This window comes from Gossypium hirsutum, chromosome D05 (assembly GCF_007990345.1).
Source record: "Gossypium hirsutum isolate 1008001.06 chromosome D05, Gossypium_hirsutum_v2.1, whole genome shotgun sequence".
In the NCBI taxonomy this organism is placed as follows: domain Eukaryota; kingdom Viridiplantae; phylum Streptophyta; class Magnoliopsida; order Malvales; family Malvaceae; genus Gossypium; species Gossypium hirsutum.
In genome coordinates, this window is record NC_053441.1 from 53,853,924 (window position 1) to 53,876,565 (window position 22,642).

Here is a 22,642-nt window from a genome sequence, read left to right on the forward strand (position 1 = left end):
CTAATATCCGAATATTTCAACTTTATTTTTTCTCTTTTGTTTAAAATATTTATATTATTATATTATTTCCATTATTATAAAAGGACCCCCACAGATTCATTCATTGATTCGAAAGAAAAAAACAACCGAGTTCCCCAGCTGAAGGCCCCCGAAAAAATCAAGAAGAAATGGTATGATTTTTTTTATAGTATTAGTTTTTTTTTTTGAAATAAATCTCAGATTGGGCTATATAAAAATTATGAAATTACATAAAAGTTCAATAACATAAAAAGAAAACAAGACCCATTGATCAGACTAGGCCCACCAGAATGAAAAACAAAACGATAATAATAAAAAAAGGAAACCTAATCACCTAGGAAATGAAAAAAGGAAACAAATCTGCAACACATTAATTACAGTCGTTTCCTCTGCCCAATCAGTCTCAAAAGTCTAAAACGTGTCTTGTCCCTTCATTTTCTATTCTCCTTCAAGACGTTTTGAAAAACCAAGAGCTTAGTATAATCACTCTGAAATCTGCTCTACTCCGAAACCATCCCTCCATTTCTCCCTTAACCTGCTTCAGTCTGGTTCTCCCACCCTTTCGATTTCTTCTTGAATCTCTGCGACTCCAGGGACTCGTTTGACCAGGTAATCTCCTCTATTGCTCTTAAACGCTTCAGATGCTAGAATATGTGCAAGGCTATTTGTAGATCTTGGGATATGCTCGAACTTACATTCCTTAAAGTTTACCAAAAGCTGATGAATATCATGAATAAACGCACTAACCAGTGATTTATCTGGGTTTTTCGTTTTACATTTCTTTATTATTGATAACGAATCTCCTTCAATAATAACTCTGTCCCACTTCATGTGAACGCCGATCTGGAGGGCTTTCCTGCATGCGATTGCTTCCGCTCCAAAGGCTGACGAAACCCATTGATGAACCTCCGAACAAGATAAGAGAACTGAACCCTCTTTGTCTCTGGCCACTCCTATAGCCGCTTTATTTTGTCCTCTTTCATAAGCTGCATCAAAATTGATTTTGACAAATCTGTCCGTTGGTTTTACCCATTTATTCACAATTATGGAAGTTTGTCGACTAGTTTTATCAACTGAATCTAACTCTAAAATGTAACTATTAACAAATCTCCCTATTTCTTTTGCAGATTTGCCTCCTTTGTTATGTAATCTGTTGTTTCTATCACCCCAAATGGCCCAAACTGCAACACAAAAAATCCGACGGTAGGATGCTGAACACTGAAAAAACCCAGGTTAACCACTGTTGAAACCCATCTGGTTATCCTGCATATAACTATGAAATGATAACTCTCTCCACACTATTGTAACAGGGCATTCTCAAAAAAGATGTTCCATGGATTCAGATCCAGAACCACACCGAGGACACATTGAATTACTCGTTAGCCGTCTAAGTAGCATATTAACGCGAGTAGCTAGGAAATTCCACGAGATCTTCTAAACTGTAATTTTCATTTTTGAAGGTAGATCGAGAAGCCATAGTTTCCTATAGAAGTCCTTATAGTGATCTTGTAAAGCATAAGCTCTAGGATCATTTGCAGTATTTTGTAATAGTTTATAGGCGCTACGTACTGTGAACTCCGACGCTTCAGCACTCCAAACTTGAAAATCTTCATGTGGGCTTTCAGCCAGCGGGATACTGAGAATCATCTTGGCTACATCCTCCGGAAAGGTATACTCTATCAACTCCTGTTTCCATGTTCTACTGTTTGAATCAATTAATTCCGCAACTTTACTTTCAAAATCATATTCAAATTTGGTAGTCTATCATGCAGTAAAACTGGAATCCAATTATCACGACTAATTGAAATATTTGTACCTATTCCCACCCTCCAACATAATCCCTCAGCTAAGACACCCTTAGTCGCCCAAATGCTTTTCCATATATACGAAGCGTTATTTCCCAAATTTGAATTTAAAAAATCAAATTTTGGAAAATATTTTGCTTTTAATACTTTTGCTACTAAAGAATTTGGGTTGTTCAAGATACGCCACCCCTGTTTAGCTAAAAGAGAAATATTAAATTGAGCCATATTTCTAAATCCCAATCCACCCTCATCTTTAGGATGGCATAAATACTTCCATTGACTCCAATGGATACCTTTTCTTTTATGCGCTTTCTGCCACTAGAACTTAGCAAATATGTTTTCAAATTCTCCACAGAGTCTTTGGTAATAAGAAACATGACATAGCATAGGTAGGGATTGCATGTAACATTGATTTAATAAAGATTTCTTTACCACCTTGGGATAACCATCTAGTGCTCCATCCTTCAATCCTAGTAAAAATCTTCTCTTTTAACTGTTGAAAGGATTCCTTCTTTCGACCAACCATGTTCGGAAGCTCCAAGTAACGTTCTAAATTTGTTGAAATCCGCACCCCCAGCTTTGCGGATGCTTCGTCCTTCTTATCTTCAGCTGTATTTATACTAAAGAATACTGAAGACTTATTGAAATTAACACATTGCCCAGAGCACTTTCCATATTCCTTCAAATATCCTTTAATATCCTAGCACCCCTATCCAATGCTTCCCCGAACAGAATACAGTCATCTGCAAAAAGAAAGTGTAATTTCTGGTCCACTTCTGCTCGCTTTTGCACCTTTTAGCATTCTCACCGTTGAAGCCAATATCATCAAGGATGATAATCTTTCACTACATATAAAAAATAGAACAGGACTTAAAGGATCCCCTTAGCGTAGTCCTCTAGTTGGTGAAAAGGTTCTTCCACTTCTTCCATTGATATTAACTGCATAGGATGTCGTGGAAACACAATTCAAAATCATCCTGACCCACTCTGATGCGAAACCCATTCATAACATTACGTCCTTCAAATATCCCTATCATAGGCTTTGCTCAAATCAATTTTTACTGCCATATATCCTTTTTTTCCTGTACACTTTTGTTGGAAGGTGTGCAAGATCTCATAAGCTAGTAGCACATTGTCCATTATAAGCCTTCCTAGAACAAATGCACTTTGAGTTGCATCAATTTTCTAATTTTCTAATTTTCTAATTTTCCAATTTTCCAATTATAAGCCTGTAGTTTTCCAATTTTCTCATCAAAAGTACCTGTACTTGATTCCCAAGAGTCTCTGATAACTTTTTTGCATGTTTCTTAAGTCAACCACCACGCCTCAAATTTAAACTTTGCAATACCCTTATGCTTACTATCACCCTCGATACTAATTAGAAGTAGACAATGATCAGACATTGTGTAAGAGAGATGGTTGACCCTTCCTGCCAGAAAGAGGAACCTTCATTTATCGTTTATCACCCCAAATCAAGTCTTTCTCTAATATTTGTCTTTGGTAAATTTCCCTTTTCCCATGTAAACCATACTCCTGAATACCCTAGGTCTTCTAAATGACAATGTTCTAGGGCCTCTCTGAATGCATGCATTCTGCTCTCGTCTCTTGGGGCACCCCCACACTTCTCATAAGAATACAAGATCTCATTAAAGTCACCATTAACCAGCCATGGGTAATTCTTATCAAGTCCCAAAATCATCAATAGATCCCATGAAACGTTCTTATTATGGACATATGGAGAAACATAAAACCCTATAAATCTCCACTCTTCTTTAACCTGCTCTTTAACCAAAATGTCAATGTGGTTTTTAGAAAAACTCCGTAAAGTAATTATTTCCAAGCTAAGCATAAACCTCCTTTTGGGCCTTCAGCCTCAACATCAATTCCATTCATAAAATTGCAATTCCTTCTAATAGCTCGTGGACTCCCCAATCCACGAACATTCCAACTTACAATTTTTATTGCGTCCAGTCGGCTTGCCTATTGGCAGCCGCCGATCTCATTATGTCTTGTACTTCATTTTGCTCAGCATTGTCTGTCATCATCACTGAAGGACCAGTGTCATAATCCTCTTAAGTATTTCGTTTCAGCCTTTTAATTCCATCTCTGTTAACACTTTCTTGAAAACTTGTCAAATCTGCATCTAAGGACTTCCTCTTCCTCATGTAACTTTCAGCTTTTGTTGTTATCGCTCCAGCTTGTACTCTTCTCGTCATCTCTCCCCCTTCCTTTAGACTTAAATTTTCCTGTGAACCCCCACCTCAGTGTATCCGTCCTCAGCATGTTTTATACTATTGTAAGAGCTTTGCACCCCCGTTTGCTTCATCAAACTATTAAATTTCATACTTTCTTTTCCAATTAATCTTGATTCTGCTTTTAATGCTACTGAGTAAGGAGGATTTTCGCTAACTTTGCTTTTCTTTGCAGGTGGTATTTGAGTGTAGTTACTCATCCCATACCCCATTCTTCCACATCCAAAACAGAACAATGGCAGATTTTCATACTTAAAAGGGATCCAAACTTTACTAACATAATTAGTAGAGACAAAAATACCTCTTCTAAGTGGTTTCTGGGGATCTAAATTGATTTTGAGTCAGACAATTTCTCACTAACTTCAGATCTGAGAACCCCACTAAATGTTCCACCAATAGCATGCAGTAAATCTTTCTTATCGAATTTTGGAGAACACGATTCAATTTTTATCCAAAACGGGAATAAAGTAAGCTTGATCTGTTCCCTCTCCATTGCTTGGCATAGTCTGTCAAATAGAATTAAATTTTTCTGAAAAAGCCAAGGCCTTCCCTCCAAAATCAATTCCAGATCTTCTTTCAACTCAAAAATTCTTAGAAATAAATTTTGACTCACCACTTGGATCTCAAACTTCTTCCTTATCTTCCATATACCTTTCATATGAGCCCTAAAGCTATTTGGGTTATACATTTTTTCTGTCCAAACTGTACATATCAATGTAGGTTTGGAATTTGGTACCACCATCGAGCTTTTTACTGATAACTGAACTAGTTCTTTGGCAAGAAGAGAGATCTCATCCCTCCTCTCTTAGTCGTTACCACCACTTGCTTCCATCCAAGCCGCAGCAGTTATTGCTTTCTCTAAGATTTCTAAGCAAAGCATTCTTGGGAATAGAGAGAGTAGTATTAGTTATATTTTAGCAATAGTTTATTTGTGTTAAAAATTTATTTATTGATATATTATTTGATAAGATTAGTATTAAGGTATGTTAACTATTAGAATTAAGTGATTCAAATCCTTATTTAAATAAAATATTGTTGTAAAATAAAATAAAAGTAAAATCCCCATAGAATTATACTTCTTTTATTTTATTTTAGAATAAGGTTTTTTAAACTTTATTAAACTTTATCTATTTGATATTATTAGAATAAGGAGTTTCACTCTTACTAGAATAAGGTTTACAAGCCTATAAATAGGCATATTTTACTCCTCTTGTAATTAATTCGAATTCGACATAGTAAATTTTCTTTTCTTCTGCCCGTGGTTTTTTCCCAAAAGGGTTTTTACGTAAAATCTGTGTGTTCTTTATTTTTCTATTTCTATTTTTTTTGTTATATATTGTCATTACCGAAATTTTATTTTTACAAATTGGTATCCGAGCTTTTGGGTTTTTCATTTCAATAACGGTAATGACGTCTTTAAAGTATGAAATTCTGCTGTTGGATCATAACACCAGATTCACATTGTGGCAGATAAAGATGTAAGCAGTTCTTGCACAGATGAACTTAGAGGAAGCCCTACTAGGGGTAGATAAGATGCCTTCAACATTAACGGAGGAAGAGAAGAAGCGCAAGGATCGAAAGGCGTTAACATAGTTACATCTGCATTTGTCTAACGAAATTTTGTAGGATGTGATGAAGGAAAAGACCACCGCTGGATTATGGAAGAGGTTGGAAAAGATATGTATGTCGAAAACTCTAACTAGCAAGCTACATATGAGCATCGTCTTTATGCTCATCATTTGGAAGAAGGTGCATCTGTGCACGAACACTTAACAGTGTTCAAAGAAATTCTCTAAAACTTGGAGGCCATGGAGGTTCAGTATGATAAGGAAGATTTAGGGTTGATTCTACTTTGTTCGTTGCCCCCGTCTTATTTAACCTTTAGAGATACGATTTTATATAGCCGCGATTCTCTCACAGTTGATGAGGTTTATGATTCTTTAACCTTGTATGATAAGATGAAGCATCTTGTGGTTAGAACCGACTCTTAGGGAAAGGGTCTTATTGTTCGTGGGAGACAAGATCAGAATGTTGATGATAATAATGGAAGGACACATGAATGGAATCTTCGCAGTAAATCTAAGGGTAGATCGAAGTCTTCAAACAGAGGTAAAACTTGTAACTTTTGCAAGAAGAAAGGGCACATTAAATCTGAGTGTTATAAGCTACAGAATAATATCAAAAGGGAGGCTACGAATCAAAATGGAAAACAACTAAAAAATTCTGGTAAAGCTGATGTTGTAGAAGACTACAGCGATAGTGAACTTCTAGTCGCTTCTGTCAACAATTCTAAAGCGAGCGAGAAGTGGATCCTTGATTTGGGTTGCACCTTCCACATGAGTCCCAATCAGGATTGGTTTACAACTTACGAAATAGTGTTTGAAGGTATTGTTTTGATGGGAAATAATGCTTCATGTAAAATTGAAGGTGTTGGAACAATTAAAGTTAAGATGTTCGATGGAGTCGTCAAAACACTTAGTGACGTACGACATGTTCCAAAGTTAAAGAGAAGTTTAATTTCGTTGAGTACTCTTGATTCAAAAGGGTACAAATACACAGCTGAAAGTAGGGTTTTGAAGATTTCTAAAGGTTCCCTCATTGTGATGAAAGGGCAGAGAAAGACTGTCAAGTTATATGTTTTGTAGGGTTTTACTATCACTAGTGATGCAGCTATCTCATCCTCTTCCTTTTCAGATGGTGATATTACTAAACTTTGGCATATGCGCCTAGGGCATATGAGTGAGTGGCATGGAAGAATTGAGCAAAAGAGGACTTCTTGATGGGCAAGGAATGTGCAAACTGAAGTTCTGTGAGATTGCATTTTTAGAAAGCAAAAGAGAGTTCGATTCACCAGAAGAACCCATAACACGAAGGGAACGTTGGAGTTTATTCATTTTGACCTGTGGGGGCCATCCAAAGTGCCTTCAAAAAGTGGAGCTAATTATATGCTAACTTTTATTGATGATTTTTTCAGAAAAGTGTGGGCGTTCTTCCTGAAGCAGAAAAGTGATGTGTTTTCCGCATTTAAGTCTTGGAAAACCATGATTGAAAAATAGACGGGAAAGCAAATAAAATACATCCGCACAGACAATGGCTTAGAGTTTTATTCTGATAAGTTTAATAAATTGTGTAAGTCAGAAGGGATCGTGAGACACTTGACAGTTCGTCATACTCCACAGCAAAACGGTGTTGCAAAACGAATGAACAGAACGATCATGGAGAAGGTTCGATGTATGTTGTCAAATGCCAACTTACCAAAGTCATTTTAGGCCGAAGCAGCCTCTACTGCATGTTTTTTGATCAACTGATCTCCATCCGTTGCCATTGAGAAAAAGACTCCACAAGAGGTATGGTCTGGTAATCCTGCTAACTATTCTGATTTAAAGATTTTTGGTTGTCCTGCGTATGCTCTTGTGGATAATGGAAAATTGGAACCGAGATATATTAAATGTGTTTTTCTTGGTTATAAAGCTGGTGTAAAAGGGTATAAGTTATGGTATCCTGAAAATAGAAAAATTGTGATTAGCGGAGATGTTTTTTGATGAAACTGCTATGCTACCTAACTTATCTCTTAAAGACTCTTTCAATAAATAAAATCAAAAGTAGGTAGAGCATCAGATTAATCTAGAATCTACAACAGAGTCGACTACTAAAGCCGGTACAAAAATTTAAAATAGAGTTGCTTCTTCACCACAATAATCTATCGCTAAAAATAGAACTAGAAGAGAATTTAAACCTCCAAAGAAGTATGCTGAGGCTGATCTAGTTTCTTATGCTTTAAATGTGGCTGAAGATATAGATGCAAACCAAAAGCCATCTAATTGTTCTGAGGCAGTTAGTTGTGAATACTCAGAAAAGTGGATGTTTGCTATGCAAGAGGAAATGGAATCACTACACAAAAATAAAACATGGGATATTGTGAAACTTCCTAAAGCTAAAAAGAGATTTCGTTGTAAATGGGTGTTTAAGAATAAAGAAGGGACTCCAAGAGTTGAAGAACCCAGATATAAAGTAAGACTTGTTGCAAAGGGTTACAGTTAAATTCCAAGAGTGGACTTCATAGATGTGTTCTCTCCAGTTGTGAAGCATAGTTCAATTCGAGCTTTGCTTGGTATTGTGGCCATGCATGATTTGGAGCTTGAGCAGTTAGATGTAAAAATTGCATTTTTGCATGGAGAACTTAAGGAGGATATTTACATGCAACAACCAGAGGGTTTTACAGTCTCAGAAAAAGAAGACTATGTTTGTTGCTGAAAAAGTCCCTTTACGGTTTGAAACAGTCACCAAGACAGTGGTATAAAATGTTTGATTCCTTTATGACTTCTCATGATTTTAAAAGAAGTAGTTTTGACAGTTGCGTTTACTTTAAGAAAAACAGTGATGGTTCTTTTGTGTATCTACTCCTTTATGTTGATGACATGTTGATAGCAGCGAAAGATAAATGAGAGATAATAAAGGTCAAAGCCCAACTAAATGAAGAATTTGAGATGAAAGACTTGGGACCAGCAAAGAAGATACTAGGTATGGAGATTCCCAGAGATAGAAAAGCAAGTAAATTGTACCTAAGTCAGAAATGGTACATTGAAAAAGTTCTTTGCAGATTCAATATGCAGAATGCTAAGCATGTTAGTACTCCTTTTGCAGCCAATTTCAGACTTTCATTGGCTTTGTCTCCACAATCAGATGATGAGATTGAGTACATGTCACATGTTCCATACTCTAATGTAGTAGGATCTCTCATGTATGCCATGGTTTGTTCACGTCCAGATTTATCATATGCAGTTAGTGCAGTTAGCAGATACATGACGAATCCCGATAAAGAACATTCGAAAGCATTTTAGTGGATTTTAAGATACTTACGAGGTACTACCGATGTTTGCTTACAGTTTGGAAGAATTAGAGATAGAGTCATTGGGTATGTTGATGCTGATTTTGGTGGAGACCTCGATAGAAGAAGATCTCTCACAGGTTATGTCTTTACAATCGGAGGTTGTGCAATCAGTTGGAAAGCCACTTTGTAAACTTGTCTACCATGAAGCTGAGTACATGGCGATTACTGAGGCTTGTAATGAAACTATTTGGTTGAAGGGACTCTTTAGTGAACTTAATGAAGACCTTCAAATCAATGCAGTATTTTGTGACAGTCAGAATGCCATCTTCCTTACAAAAGATCAAATGTTTCATGAGAGAACAAAACACATTGATGTTCGGTATCATTTTGTTCGTGATATTATTGCTAGTGGTGATATTGTTGTGAGTAAAATTAGTACTCATGAAAATTCTGCAGATATGAAGACTAAGTCATTTCCTATAACCAAGTTTGAGCACTGCTTAGACTTGGTTGGTGTTCATTGTTGAAGATAAACTCTTAAGGGGCTTTATGGAAGAGGTGGAGAAACTTGTTCGTTGAGAGTTCGCGATGAAGAACTTGTTCATTAAGAATTCGTGTCAAGGTGGAGATTGTTAGAATTAAGTGACCCAAATCCTTATTTAAATAAAATACTGTGGTAAAATAAAATAAAAGTAAAATCCCCATAGAATTATACTTCTTTTATTTTATTTTAGAATAAGATTTTTTAAACCTCATTAAACTCCATCTATTTGATATTATTAGAATAAGGAGTTTCACTCCTATTAGAATCAGGTTTACAAGCCTATAAATAGGCATAGTCTACTCCTCTTGTAATTAATTCAAATTCAACATAGTGAATTTTCTTCTCCTCTGCCCGAGGGTTTTTTTCCCGAAAGGGTTTCCACGTAAAATATATGTGTTCTTTATTTTTCTATTTCTATTTTTTTCTTTGCGATATATTGTTATTACCGACATTTTATTTTTACATTAACTTTGAAAATAATTAAAATTATGTTAGTTTAGATATTTTTAATATTATATTTTTATTTAAATAATTAGAATCATGTATGTCAATGTTATAGTGTTTGTTCAATACTTATAAGTTTAGTTGTTTTTCTTTTGCAGTTTTAGAAAAAAATGGAGAATCAATTTTTTGCAGCTATTCATTTCGATGGTGTTATTTTAGAAACAACCGTTGGTTGTATTTTTAAAACTCAGCAGAAAATAGGAATGAGGTTCGATAGAAATGTGTTTGTTGATGATATGAAAGAGAAGATCAGTGCAAAAAATTTCCCGACGCTGTGGAAGGAGGATGTCGATACTATTCTACAAATTTCTAGTTTCATCAAATTCTATCAAATTGACCTAGATGGAACTTTTAGACGATAATGTCGAGACAATGGTCACACTATATTGTCCGCCAGAGATTGTAAACACTGAACCGATTCATTTATTTGCTGAGTTAGCCGATGCGATGCCCTTTGAAGATGTAACTCTGTTAAGTCAATAATATGGATTTGAAGACCCGTGTTCGGAGGTTCCCAGAGTGTCTATTGATAGGAAGTCGTTTGTGCGCTATTTTGACATCGATCTCAATGTTCGATGTTTAGATCAGTAAGGTGGTAGAGCCACGTCGACATGGGTTAAAAATCCACACCATGTTGCTCTACAGATTCATCTAGTCATGATTGAGAGCGATGTGCATGGTGAAGATGGATCCAATAATAATGGCCGTTCTGATCACAAATGTGAAAATCTTAGTGACCCCGATGTAGACGATGTCCTGGATGACATCGTAGATGAAGAAGCTGATGATGGAAATGATTACGCCTATAACATCCCAAAAATTAGGGGTTAGTAGAACCGAGTTTGTGAATCGAGAGAGAGTGGTCATACCCTAATTTTTGAGATTATCTATGCATTTAGGAAATAAATGAGGTATTAGTTTGTTGGATAAATGCTAGGGAAACGTTCCTTGAAACCTAAGTTCAAATCCCTTCTATCGCACCATTTTTATTATTTTACAAATTTTGCCTCAAACCCTAATATGTGACATGTCTTATTTTTAAAATAAATGTTACAAAATTATGTCAAAAATAAGGAAATAGCCTATGGTTAATTGATAAATGAAAAAGCATGGAAACTAGATTAAGGTCCCAAGTTTGAATCTTTTCCCTTGCAAAATAATTAAGTTTTGCAAAATCCCTTGTTTTTTTAATGTGTGTGCCATCCATACCCTTGAACCCCAGGTATAAATTCAAATTATTCTTATATTTTTTCAGCCTTTAAGTCAATTTTCCCTATCCTAGTTGTTCACCCTTTTCCTCTCTCTTTTCTTTTCAATTTTCTTTCTTTTTTCCTTTGTGTGCCGCCGCCCAAGCCACCAAGATTCACCATTAATTTCTCTTCTTTTTGCAACGGATTCTTGCACCATTATTTTTCCTATTCTTGCTATCATTTTATCATAAAATTTCTAACCTTAAATATGGAATTTTAGCACTCAAGATTGGCCTCCATTGATGCCCCAAAAGAACTCTATTGTTGCCCATTTCACCTAGCTTGTGTAAGTTCTTGTTTTCATACAATTTCTTGATCAATCTTCTAAGTAAAAAACGTAAAATTCTAGATCTAAAAATTGGGTGAATCTTAAAGATTTAATGAGTATTTTTCCAGCCTTTAAAGTGATTTCAATTATTTTTTTTTTAAAATAGCCCCGATTTTGCCACCATTGCTGGTGGTGCGCCACGCCTAAAGGCACAACAGGGGGTTGTTGTTTCTTTATTTTTTTCCTTTTATTTTTATCAACGTCTTAGGTTCTTGAACCCTTCCTAATCAGCCCTTAATCATATGTAATTAGGAAAAAAATCAATCTGGATCGATTGGCGACTTAGATATGATAATTCTAGAAGTGTGTTAGATGTCGAATTAAACGCCCCAAACCAACGTGAAGCCAAAAGACGTTTGCGTATATAGTTCACATCAATTCAGTGTAAGAAATCTAACTAGTATGGATTTGAAAAATAGATATAATTGTAATGGTTGGATTGAACCCATAAGTGGGTATTTGGAGGCTGTTTAAAAGGTATATTGATTGAGTTTAATACTAATTTTTAATTTAGGTTAAATTTAAAGCTTATTAGAGAAACCACAAGATTTACAAGTGTGTTGCGAAAGAGCGTAAAATAATATGTGGGTCCTAAACTTAATAACTTGATTGATAATAATGATTATTATGGTTTAATTAATGGTTTAGCTTGTTGATTGGGCTTGGCATAATTAGCTAAGTAATTAATTTGTAAGTGGTCGAATCAAGTACGTTTCGAGCCCTAACTATTTGACATGGTAACAATGTTGCTAGTTTGACTAAATGATTGACATTGTCATGAACGTTTGGTTAATTTGATGTATGATTTGTTGTATGTATAATATGTTTATGAACTAAAATAAAGTTTATGCATGATATATTCGTACAAGTGATTTGTTATGATATGTTCGAAAGACTATTATACATGCACACAAAGAAAAGTTGTAAATGAACATGAAATTGTGATTTGTTGAATGATACCATTTTATTGGTAAATTTAAAGTTGGAATATTATTTCCATTCACTAAAAGTATTTGATAATTAATGGCATATGTTGAAAATGTCAATTAAATGTGAAAGTATTTAATTATGGCTATGTATGAGATTGTATGACATATTGCATATGCTTTGGGGCAGATTATTTTATGGTTGACAAAAGAGTTCCATGGAGTACTGGTGGCATATTCAGTCCACATTTATACGTAGTTAGTGCACTACACTTGGAGTACCGAGGGGATTGGCGATTTTAACGCATTATATGTTGTTGGGTAAATTTTCTGCATTTATGTTATACGGTGGTTTCTAACACATTGAGGTTTGCTCACAAATATTGGAGTTTGGTAGACGGGCTCTGGGGAACTTGTGGTGTGGAGTGGATGGTTTTGGTAAGAACCTTTTTGCATTGCATTATGCTCACGACATATTCGGGTGTTATTGATTTATGCAATGTATTGTCTTGTGTTGTATTGTATTGAATGATATTGAAATTAATGATTGACACTCGAATGAATGATGGCCCATGCTCATACACTGTCTGACATCGATTTGATAATGGTTATGTAATGATATGAAATTGCAATGATGATTCTGTGTTCTTCTGTTAATGCTAATATGTTTCACTGTATTTGGTATTTATGTCTATTTAAATAACTGTTCAACTCACACTGAGCTTTCATAAGCTCACCCCATAGTGTTGAACTTTTCAGGTAAACCTCGAGATTAGGACCAAACCTCGCATACGGAGAAACACCTTGGACCTCAAAATATTTTTAAGAAGTATTAATCAGTCTCTATTGGTTTTGGTTTGTAATTTTTAATTATTTCTGGTCTGTGGCTTTGTAACTTTTCATTTGGGGATTTTTACATGCATAGATTACGAAAGCATAATAACCAGAACATGCATGACATCTGACTTAAGTAAGATTTGACATTGTTCCCTAATTTTCGTTGCATTGTAAAGAAACCATTTTTGAAAAAACAAATCGATAAGGAAACTAGATTTCCAAAATGACATGAATAATGATTTTTTTTGAAGCATTAGTTAACATCAAGTTTTTACAAAGTAAAGCAACGAACAAACAATTTTTCTAAAATAACACTGTCAATAATAAAATGAATCTTAAGTACATGTGACATAATAAATGAATGTTTTTAAACTAACTCAAAGTACAACTACGATTTTTCCCTAAAGTGAGTTTATTTAAAGTCTTCAAAAGTAACGTAAGTTAGCTTAGTCATTTTGGTGGTTAATATAGTCTTCTCAATCTAGCTATAGTTTCTAGGCCGTGTTTGGGAGGTTAAAATGCCACTTCGACCGAAAACTCGAGTCATGGCATCGCCATACACAATGATCCCAGGGCCTACATGTCGATATTCGATCCTGATGCGGTGCATGCTTCCGAGTTCCCTGAGTACTCGAACATAATACCTGCTCACTTGATGTTAGCAAATTCTGAATCAGAAAAGTTGTTCGTCGGTCAAAGATTCTCGAGAAAAAACAAGTGTGTTGTTGCCATCAAGCGGTATAGTATGAAGATGCCTATGGACTACAGAGTGGTTGACTCTAAACCAATTATGTATGTTGGTGAGTGTTGAAAGTTGGGAGAAGGGTGCAGGTACTGGGTACGAGCTGCATTATCAAGAGGTCCCAACAATGAAAGATACGGAAATATATTGGGCCTCATACTTGCACTTCTGCACATGTGACGTAGGACCACTGCAAGCTTGATTCAAAAACCATTTACAACTGCATCTTACTAATGGTTAAAAACAAGTCCACCATTCTTGTATTGGTGTTGATTGTCAAAATGCAAGAACGGTTCTAGTACTGAGTTTCATATTGGAAGGCATGGGTGGCTAAATAGATAGCCATGGATTACTTGTACGAAGATTGGGATATGTTATACAACAAACTCCAAAGGTGGATAGGCACAATGCGAGAGTACATTCCAGGGATTGTTATTGAGTTGTAGACACTGCCTTATTACGATTGAGATGTCAAACTACATCCGGGTAAAAGAACTTTCCAATGAATGTTTTGGACATTCAATCCATGCATTCGAGCCTTTCCCCACTATAACTCGCTTGTGCAAGTGAATGGGACTTGGTTGTATGGGAAATATACGCAGATCCTTCTCATTGCGGTTGCATAAAATTGGAACCAGAATGTGCTACCAGTAGTGTTTGCCATTGTTGAGCCAGAGAACATGAAGTCATAGTTTTTCCTGATAAACTTGCGAAGGTATGTTGTCAAGCAAGATAACATTTATATCATTTTCGATAGATCAAAGGGGCTAATTTCCATAATTAGGCGTTCGGGTGCTTCGTGGAGATCCATCTACTGCATTAGCCACATTGCGGTGAACTTCCACAAGAAATTCAAAAATGCGGATTGGCGCAGACAAGTTGTGAACATGGGTAAGTATCTATTTTATTTTTTAAATATATTTATAGTTTGTGAAATGGAACGTAACATGTTGTAACATTTTAGGGTACAAGCTAGAACCACACCAATTCAAACGGAGACTGGCAGACCTTTAGGATGATATACAAGGTCAGACGACCATTACATTATAGGAGTGGCTTGGGAGCATAGAGCCTTGGTAGGCTAACATCATTGATGCCAAGAATGGGGCTCAAACAAGTAAATCAAATGAATACGGGAAATGTGTATGTCGAGACAGTTAGGAAGGTGATGGAGGTCAACGGCCAGAGAGAGAGGATGATGAACATTCAATTATATTCTCGACATTTTAAAACTTTCTAGGTGGTAGAGACCGTCAGTTGTTGACCGGGATCCCATCTAGGTCATACGGAGTTGATCTTTGGAACAAGCAGTGTGACTGTAGAAAGTTCTAGACACTTTAATACCTGTGAGCGCATGTTGTTGTAGCATGCGCTAACGCCTCCATCAATGTCAAACAATATATCAATGAGGTGTATACAATGGAATGAACTTTACGTATTTGGGGAAACAAGTTCCCAACAATGCGGGATGTCTCAATGTGAGAAGTTCCTCCACCGAATTTTGAGTTGGTACTGGACTTTGGGTTACGTAGGAAGCCTAGAGGTTGCCCACATTTTACTTGGATAATAAATGACATAGACTTAAGGGAGAAGGTCGAACCCAAACATTACAGCGTGTGCAGAACAATGGGTCATAATCGAAGTAATTGCTCGCATCAAAACTACCACCCTAGACAGTCGTTATGGTCAACTGGATTGTGAATTTATGTATCCCATGTTCAGATGTATTATTATATATTCCAACAACTTGAATTTCCATTCTTGTATAAGAATTGAATGAAATGGATTTCTTATTAACTTCAATTATGTTACATACATTCCTACAACTTGAATTTCCATTCTTGTATAAGAAATAAATGAAATAAATTTCCATTAACTACAATTATGTTAGGGCTATTTGCATGAACTTGATTGTCCTATATATTTGCATGAACTTGTAACATATTTGCATTAGTTTAAATGAGCCAAACGTTATAATGAAATAAAATTAAAAAGTTTAAATAAATTGTACATTACAATAATTTGAAACATTTGAATTAAAACCATCAAAATTAATGGTTTGATGGAGTTGTCCATTGGGTGTACTATTACGGTGGTTGTCGTTCCGTTGTGGGTGCACCAATTGATCAATGCCCAACTTACTCAAACCAACATTCTTATCACCCATAGGCGATCCTTGGGGTGTACTAAGCAAACTCAAAAAATCGTGTGTCATAAAGGTTTGCTCGTGAGGGGTGTAGTACTGGGGTGGCTATAGGCTAAATATATTAAACATCACTAGTGAGGTCGGTTTTTGTTGCGGAGAACTACAATCACCCATCTCTAGCTGAAGTGCATAACCGGAGTACTCTAGGACAAAACTGCAACTCCCAACTTTGGATGATAAGAGCTACCGGTCGATTGTGTGTATGACAATGAAGGTGTCGGCTTGGGCACTAGTGGGGGAGGAGGAGACGGTTGACAGAGTCATCTTTGTAAGGGACCTTGTGATTGTATATGTGAAGGGATTACCATCAATTCACCACCATAAAAAAAGACAACGTATTCCATATGTACCATAGCATGTAGTCCTTCGAAAGAGTGAAATCAAGCAAACATGATTCCATATAAGGCCTTCTTTCTAACCAGACATTCCATAACACAATATATGGTTGATGCTTTAATGCCTAATTCTTTGCATTTTTCCCCTTCTTGTCAATTCTGTGGACGTTATCACCCAAATGTATAGGAACGTCTGAAATATGTTGACGACACCCAAATTGACAAGGCACCCGATCCCAGATGTACAACTCAGTTGAAAACTTCATCACGAGTGCATTAATGCCCCATACGAGTGTATGGGCGCTAGCCAACTGAGGAATGACGGAAGCAATGTCCAACTCGCTATATGATATCCACAAGAACTGCATAATTAATAACACAATTACGTTAACATGATTAAAGTACTTATAACAACATAATTAAATAAATAAACTAATTACATGAAATTAATATTATTTTATTTTATGAAAACAAATTACCTCATCCCCCATGTGTGCCACGGTTTTTTATCGGTACACAATAAGTGTTTCTGACTTTCCGATATTTGGACAAGTATACCATCTAAAAAATAAACCACACTCGTAAGAAGATATTTTCATTAAAAAAATCTTAATCCAAGTTTCATTTTTTTACCTATTCACAAGTGGGAACACATGTACTTGGTGACCCACTAATGCCATAAATGACATCCTGTATAGCGCCCAGGATTGTAGCAGTACCAAGAACCCACTTATATCTTGTGTTCTATGCTTTGTCTCTCGAAAAATCTCACGATACAACATCGCTAGTATTGGTAAACCCTAATTGTAGGAACAAGCACCTTGCAAATCAGTTAGTAAGGGTAGGTACATCAAGTGGATTCTATTATTATTGGAATCCAACATAAGTACCCCTTATAAGCTACAGTATATAGGCCCGAGCAGTGGATATATCCTTCCTCTTGGTTGCATAATTCGATAATGTTTCAAAATTTACCTTCAACCACAGAAATTTTAAACTCATAAATTTAGCTCTACCATCACCGGGAGAGCATCCAAGCAAGTAATAGTAGAGCGTCGCAGGATCCACTGCTTGGCTTGAACTGGTTACGACATCACTATCCACGGAGAGCCCTAATTGCATTACAACATCCTCTAGTATGATAGTGCATTCCCCACAAGGAAATGAAATGTGTGCGTCTCTGGGCACCACCACTCAACCAATGTCGATATTAAGTTGGCCCTCAACTCAAACACACGGATTAATGCCACTTGTCCAAATCCCACAACATCCAGGTAAGGCATAATCCATTCATTAAGCCAATGGCATGGAGCATGGCCATGCGGCCTCAACACGCGGTACGCATCCTAATCATATCAAATTACAACATTATTAAGATCTCACAATTAAATAAAAAAATTACGTGCAACATTAGAACATTTTCTACTAGCAAATGGATCATCCTTGTTGTGTTTTGATATCTGCACAAACAATTAAAATTTTAATCATTGACTTAACAAATAAACAATATAAAAATAACGACAATTATTTTTTCGAAGCCCATTTTCGTAATCAACAAAAATCTAATTACTCAAACAAACATATAATATTCACTTTTATATATTAAAATATACAAATTATTATTAAAAATATATATACACTAGTCAAACCGACCTTAATATTAATTTCAACATAAATCTATCTTAATACACTATTCTAACAATTCTAATAATTCTACTAAAATAAACATGCACTACCAAACCTATCTTAATAAACATACATACAATACAAAATTGACATACACAATTCTAATGTTTTTTTTTAATATAATATTAAAAATATATAAACTAACACAATTCTAATTATTTTCAAAGTTAACATATTATTACAAAAAAAAACTTTTAACACAATTCTAAACTATTAATAATTACATTATTAGAAAAAATACATACCAAATTTTTTTGGGGGGACCTTCGGTCGTGGGGAGAAGGGGAGCACCTAAGTGTTTGTAATAAAAAAAATCAAAGATGCAAAATAATTAGTACTAACCTTAATATTAAATAAACTTTTAACATAAATAACATGCTTTAATATCAACCAAACTACTACTAAAATATAAATAATTATACTAAAAAAATTACAACATACTATTTCTTTTTAATTTCCGCGGGGGAAGGTTTTAGCTGGGTTGTTTGTTTGTTTGTTTTTTCTTTCAAATCAGTGAATCAATCTATGAGGGTTAGGGACCAAATCAACCCCCTTTTATAATCATGAAAATAATATAATAATATTAATATTAATATTATAAACAAAAGTATAAAAAACTAAAATATTCAGGTATTGAAATTCAGACTCGTGACTGATGGGTCACATCAGTGGCACAACGTCGTGCTAGACTACTAAAATATAACTAATTATACTATTAAAAAATACAACATACTCTTCCTTTCTTTTTTCGAAAGGGTAGAGACCTTTGATTAGGTTGTTTATTATTTGTTTTCTTTCAAATAAATGATTGAATCTGTGTGATAATTTGCGTGAACAAATAAAAAGTTATTAGAAATGTCGTACATGTTTGTATTAAATTTGAGTTGCGCAGCAACAGCATGGTGGCATGTATGAATAAGAACATTATAGATTCTATAGGTTAGTAACTGATGAGACTGTGGGATTTTCTGGGATGAAATTCTTTTAAGTGGGAGAGAATTATAACATCTCAAAAAATGGGTTAGAAGAAATGGGGTTCTGAAACCAAGAGTGGTCATCCATCGATTATGAGTTTAGATCTTGAAAATTTTAACATGTAAATTGATTTGGTTCAATGGTTAAATGTTTTGGGTATGTGTGTGAGGTTCTAGGTTCGAATCCTGTTTCTAGAAATTTTTGTTATTTTGCTTAAACCCTTACCCTTGAAAGTTTGACTTATAAATTAAATCATGTCAATTAATGTTAAGAATAAGCCTGCTAGTTCAATGGTTAAGCTTCTGTGTAATCATTGGTCTTGTGTTCAAATCTCGGTGAAAGCAATAGGGAATGTTTTATTTCTTTGAATCTCGTTATAAGGTAATTAGTTTCAGTTAGGTAATTAAAATCTTCCAGAAACCTCCGGTGCTTTTATTTTCATTTTTTTCTTTCTTTTCTGCAATGTTTTCTATCATTTTGGTTTCTTATTTTCAAGCGACCTTTCTTTTTGTTATGTGCGTTACACCGATTCTGTACGAGGTCTGACTTCTTCTTCTAGTTAATTCGTTGGCCAATAAGTTCGATTTAAGTTTTGGTGTCAAAAGTTCTTCGACGTAATTGCAATTTTGGAATGTTAGTTTTGAGCGATTTGACTGCGAATTAATCATTTTGTTAGGCAATTGCTTGTCGTTTAGGGACGAGGATTCATCCTTGTTGTTCCTACATCGAGTCCCTATCAGATGGGTGCCGAATCTAAGTGAATAAGATCTTTCAAAACGTAATGTGTTACTATCTGATGTGTGTGAATTATCCAGGTACGATTTATATTTTGTTAAATATGCTGGACCGCCTCTACATTATTCTGTTGATGGAGAACATGCGATATCTGAATATGTTAGATTGATTGTTACTAATTCTGATTTATAACCGTGCACGTTACTTTCATGTCTGTTTTACAAAAAAATGATTCTCATGTTTACTGATTCTATTATTGAAAGATAGCATGTCTTATATGCTCATTACTGTGATCCTACATATGCATGCCATGACTCAGTGCATGGGACTTGTGTTAAAGTTTAAAGGAAGAAGATTTTGTACTGGAAATTAATGATCTTTGAGTTTAGTGGCTTGACCACATATATTTGATCGACAGTTTAACTACATATTGATAAGCCATCGTTGATGGGCAACTCAAGATGGCGGGTCATCGTTGTTGAGCAACCCGAGATGACTTTGTTGGTGTGGTTTGGATGGATGAGTTCACTGGAGAACTCTCTCTTAGTGTGTAACGGAGTTTAGGTAGAATGTTTTTGATAAATCTACATTCTGATCTGTTTGAAAATACCGCATCTGCATAAACATACATGATTTGTTCTTCTCTGTTCCATTTTGTTGTGTTCAACTCTGCTCTTCTCTGTACCATTCAATTTTGTTCTGTTTTATTTGATTCTGTACTATACTGTATGATTTATTTTGTTCTGCTCTGTTCTGTTTTTGCTTTGTATTGTTGTACCACCTTTGATCAACTATTTATGATACTCTAGATTTGTCCGTACTGGTTATACAACTACTCTAAAGTTCTTTGCGTTACTACGATTCATATAGTATGCTCTACTTATTTGTATTGAGTCTGGTTATACGTGGTGATTGGTAACTCACCCTTTGTCTTACCTTCATCTTTTTAAGAAAAAATCAGATTTAAGATCGGACGGCATACGGGAGCTCAGATTGTCTTGCACTTTAATAATTGTGAATTGATCTTTTGGGTTTGTAAATTGTCTTTGGATTTGCCTTGCTTTCCTTTTGATAATCTTGTTCGTATCAGTCAATTTCTAACACAAAACTATAAAATCACCTAAACAGATAAAAATGAATTTCTGGTTATCAAAGTTAAAATTCTGAAAAGGAATCGGTTTTCAATGCGTTGGTGTAACTCGTCCAAGTTTGGCTTAAACTTCTAAGCCGAGTTTGGGGTGTTACACATTTTGTTTGTTTACCCTATTTTTGAAAACCATTTTTTAAGACATCCAATTTACTAAGCAATCCAATCGAAGAGACCTTCCAGATACTCTCCACTTCCTCAATAAAAGAACTTTCCAAAACCTTCCATGCTAATAAGATTTTGTATCTTCTGAGCCTAGTTTCAAGCTAAATTATATTTAAAAGAAGAGGACAATGATTTGGAAAAGAATGTGGAATGTGTTGAATTAACGCGTTAGGAAATAGGTTCATCCATCCAACGTTTGCCACCCCTATATCTATGCGTTCTCTAATATTAGTTTCCGGTAGATTCCCTCTCTCCCATGTAAACCAAGCGCTATAATACCCAACATCCAACAACTGACACTCCCCTAGAACCCCACTAAAAGCCTTCATTCTCCTCTCATCTGTAGGCAAACCACCCATTTTTTCATTAGCAAACATTATTTTATTAAATTTGCCACAAACAAACCAAGGACTTTCCGAATCACTTTTAAGATTTCTCAATAACTCCTAAAAAATCCTCCTTGTTACGTGCATGAGGAGATCCATAAGACCCTGTAAACCTCCACTGATCTTCCACACAAGAATAACAAATTTCAATGTCAATATGCCAATTTCAATAAGTTCTAAGATTCATCGAAACATCATCCTCCCATTCCAAGCAGAGACCACCCTTCGAACCTTCAACCGCCACTTCAATGCAATTTAAAAAACCATAACTTCTTCTCATCGTTCCATTCATACCTTACATAAATTAGTCTCTATAAAGAAAACCGCTCAGGGACTATACATCTTTAGCCCATGCCGAAGTCTTCTTACCACCCATGAGCTCCCCAATCCACGGACGTTCTAACATAAGATTTTTATTGCGACTGGTCAGCTTGCCCCTTGGTAGCTGCCGATATAAAAAGATTGCTTCCCAAAGATCTCCTACTTCTAACTATCAGAGAACCCAAATCTTCCCAATCAGTAGATTTATCTCCCTCCTTTCTCGATCTTTTCTTCCCATTACCCCCTTAATCACACACCCATTGTCCCTAAACTAAAGATGACTCCCCACCCAAACAAGAAGCTTGATTGAATTTCCTTCTAAATTAACTCTCAATATATGATCAATATTAGAACCACCCTCCCTTCTCTTTACATCATTCCAATTACGCCTTCCCCCCTTACTCCTCAGTATCTCTATCACTTGTCACCCCTTCCCCCTCTTCACGAAGCCATATACTACTCATTGCAAGAGCTCTTCTAGATTTGGCTCTTAAAGACAGATCCCACCTGATCTCGACCACTTCAAATCCTAGTGTCATCTTTGCTTCACAATAGGAATCATTGTGCCCTAACTGTCCACAGAAGAAACAAAGCAGGGTCAACTGTTCATACTTAAAACTAAAATATGAACAAATCCTGGAAGAAAAAA

The 22,642-nt window shown here is 35.5% G+C and overlaps 1 long non-coding RNA gene across 2 annotated transcripts; it reads left to right on the plus strand.

Annotated features, from left to right (window-relative positions):
• The first annotated feature begins 234 nt into the window (after window positions 1-234).
• On the plus strand, window positions 235-13,432 carry LOC121216759 (uncharacterized). 2 transcript variants are annotated; one of them, XR_005912941.1, is made up of 5 exons: window positions 235-627; window positions 868-1,250; window positions 1,329-1,687; window positions 12,649-12,896; window positions 13,218-13,432. It is a non-coding gene; the product is annotated as an uncharacterized lncRNA (long non-coding RNA). The 2 variants fall into 2 exon arrangements; XR_005912940.1 differs by lacking the exons at window positions 12,649-12,896; window positions 13,218-13,432 and adding an exon at window positions 4,251-4,703.
• Window positions 13,433-22,642: the final 9,210 nt, after the last annotated feature.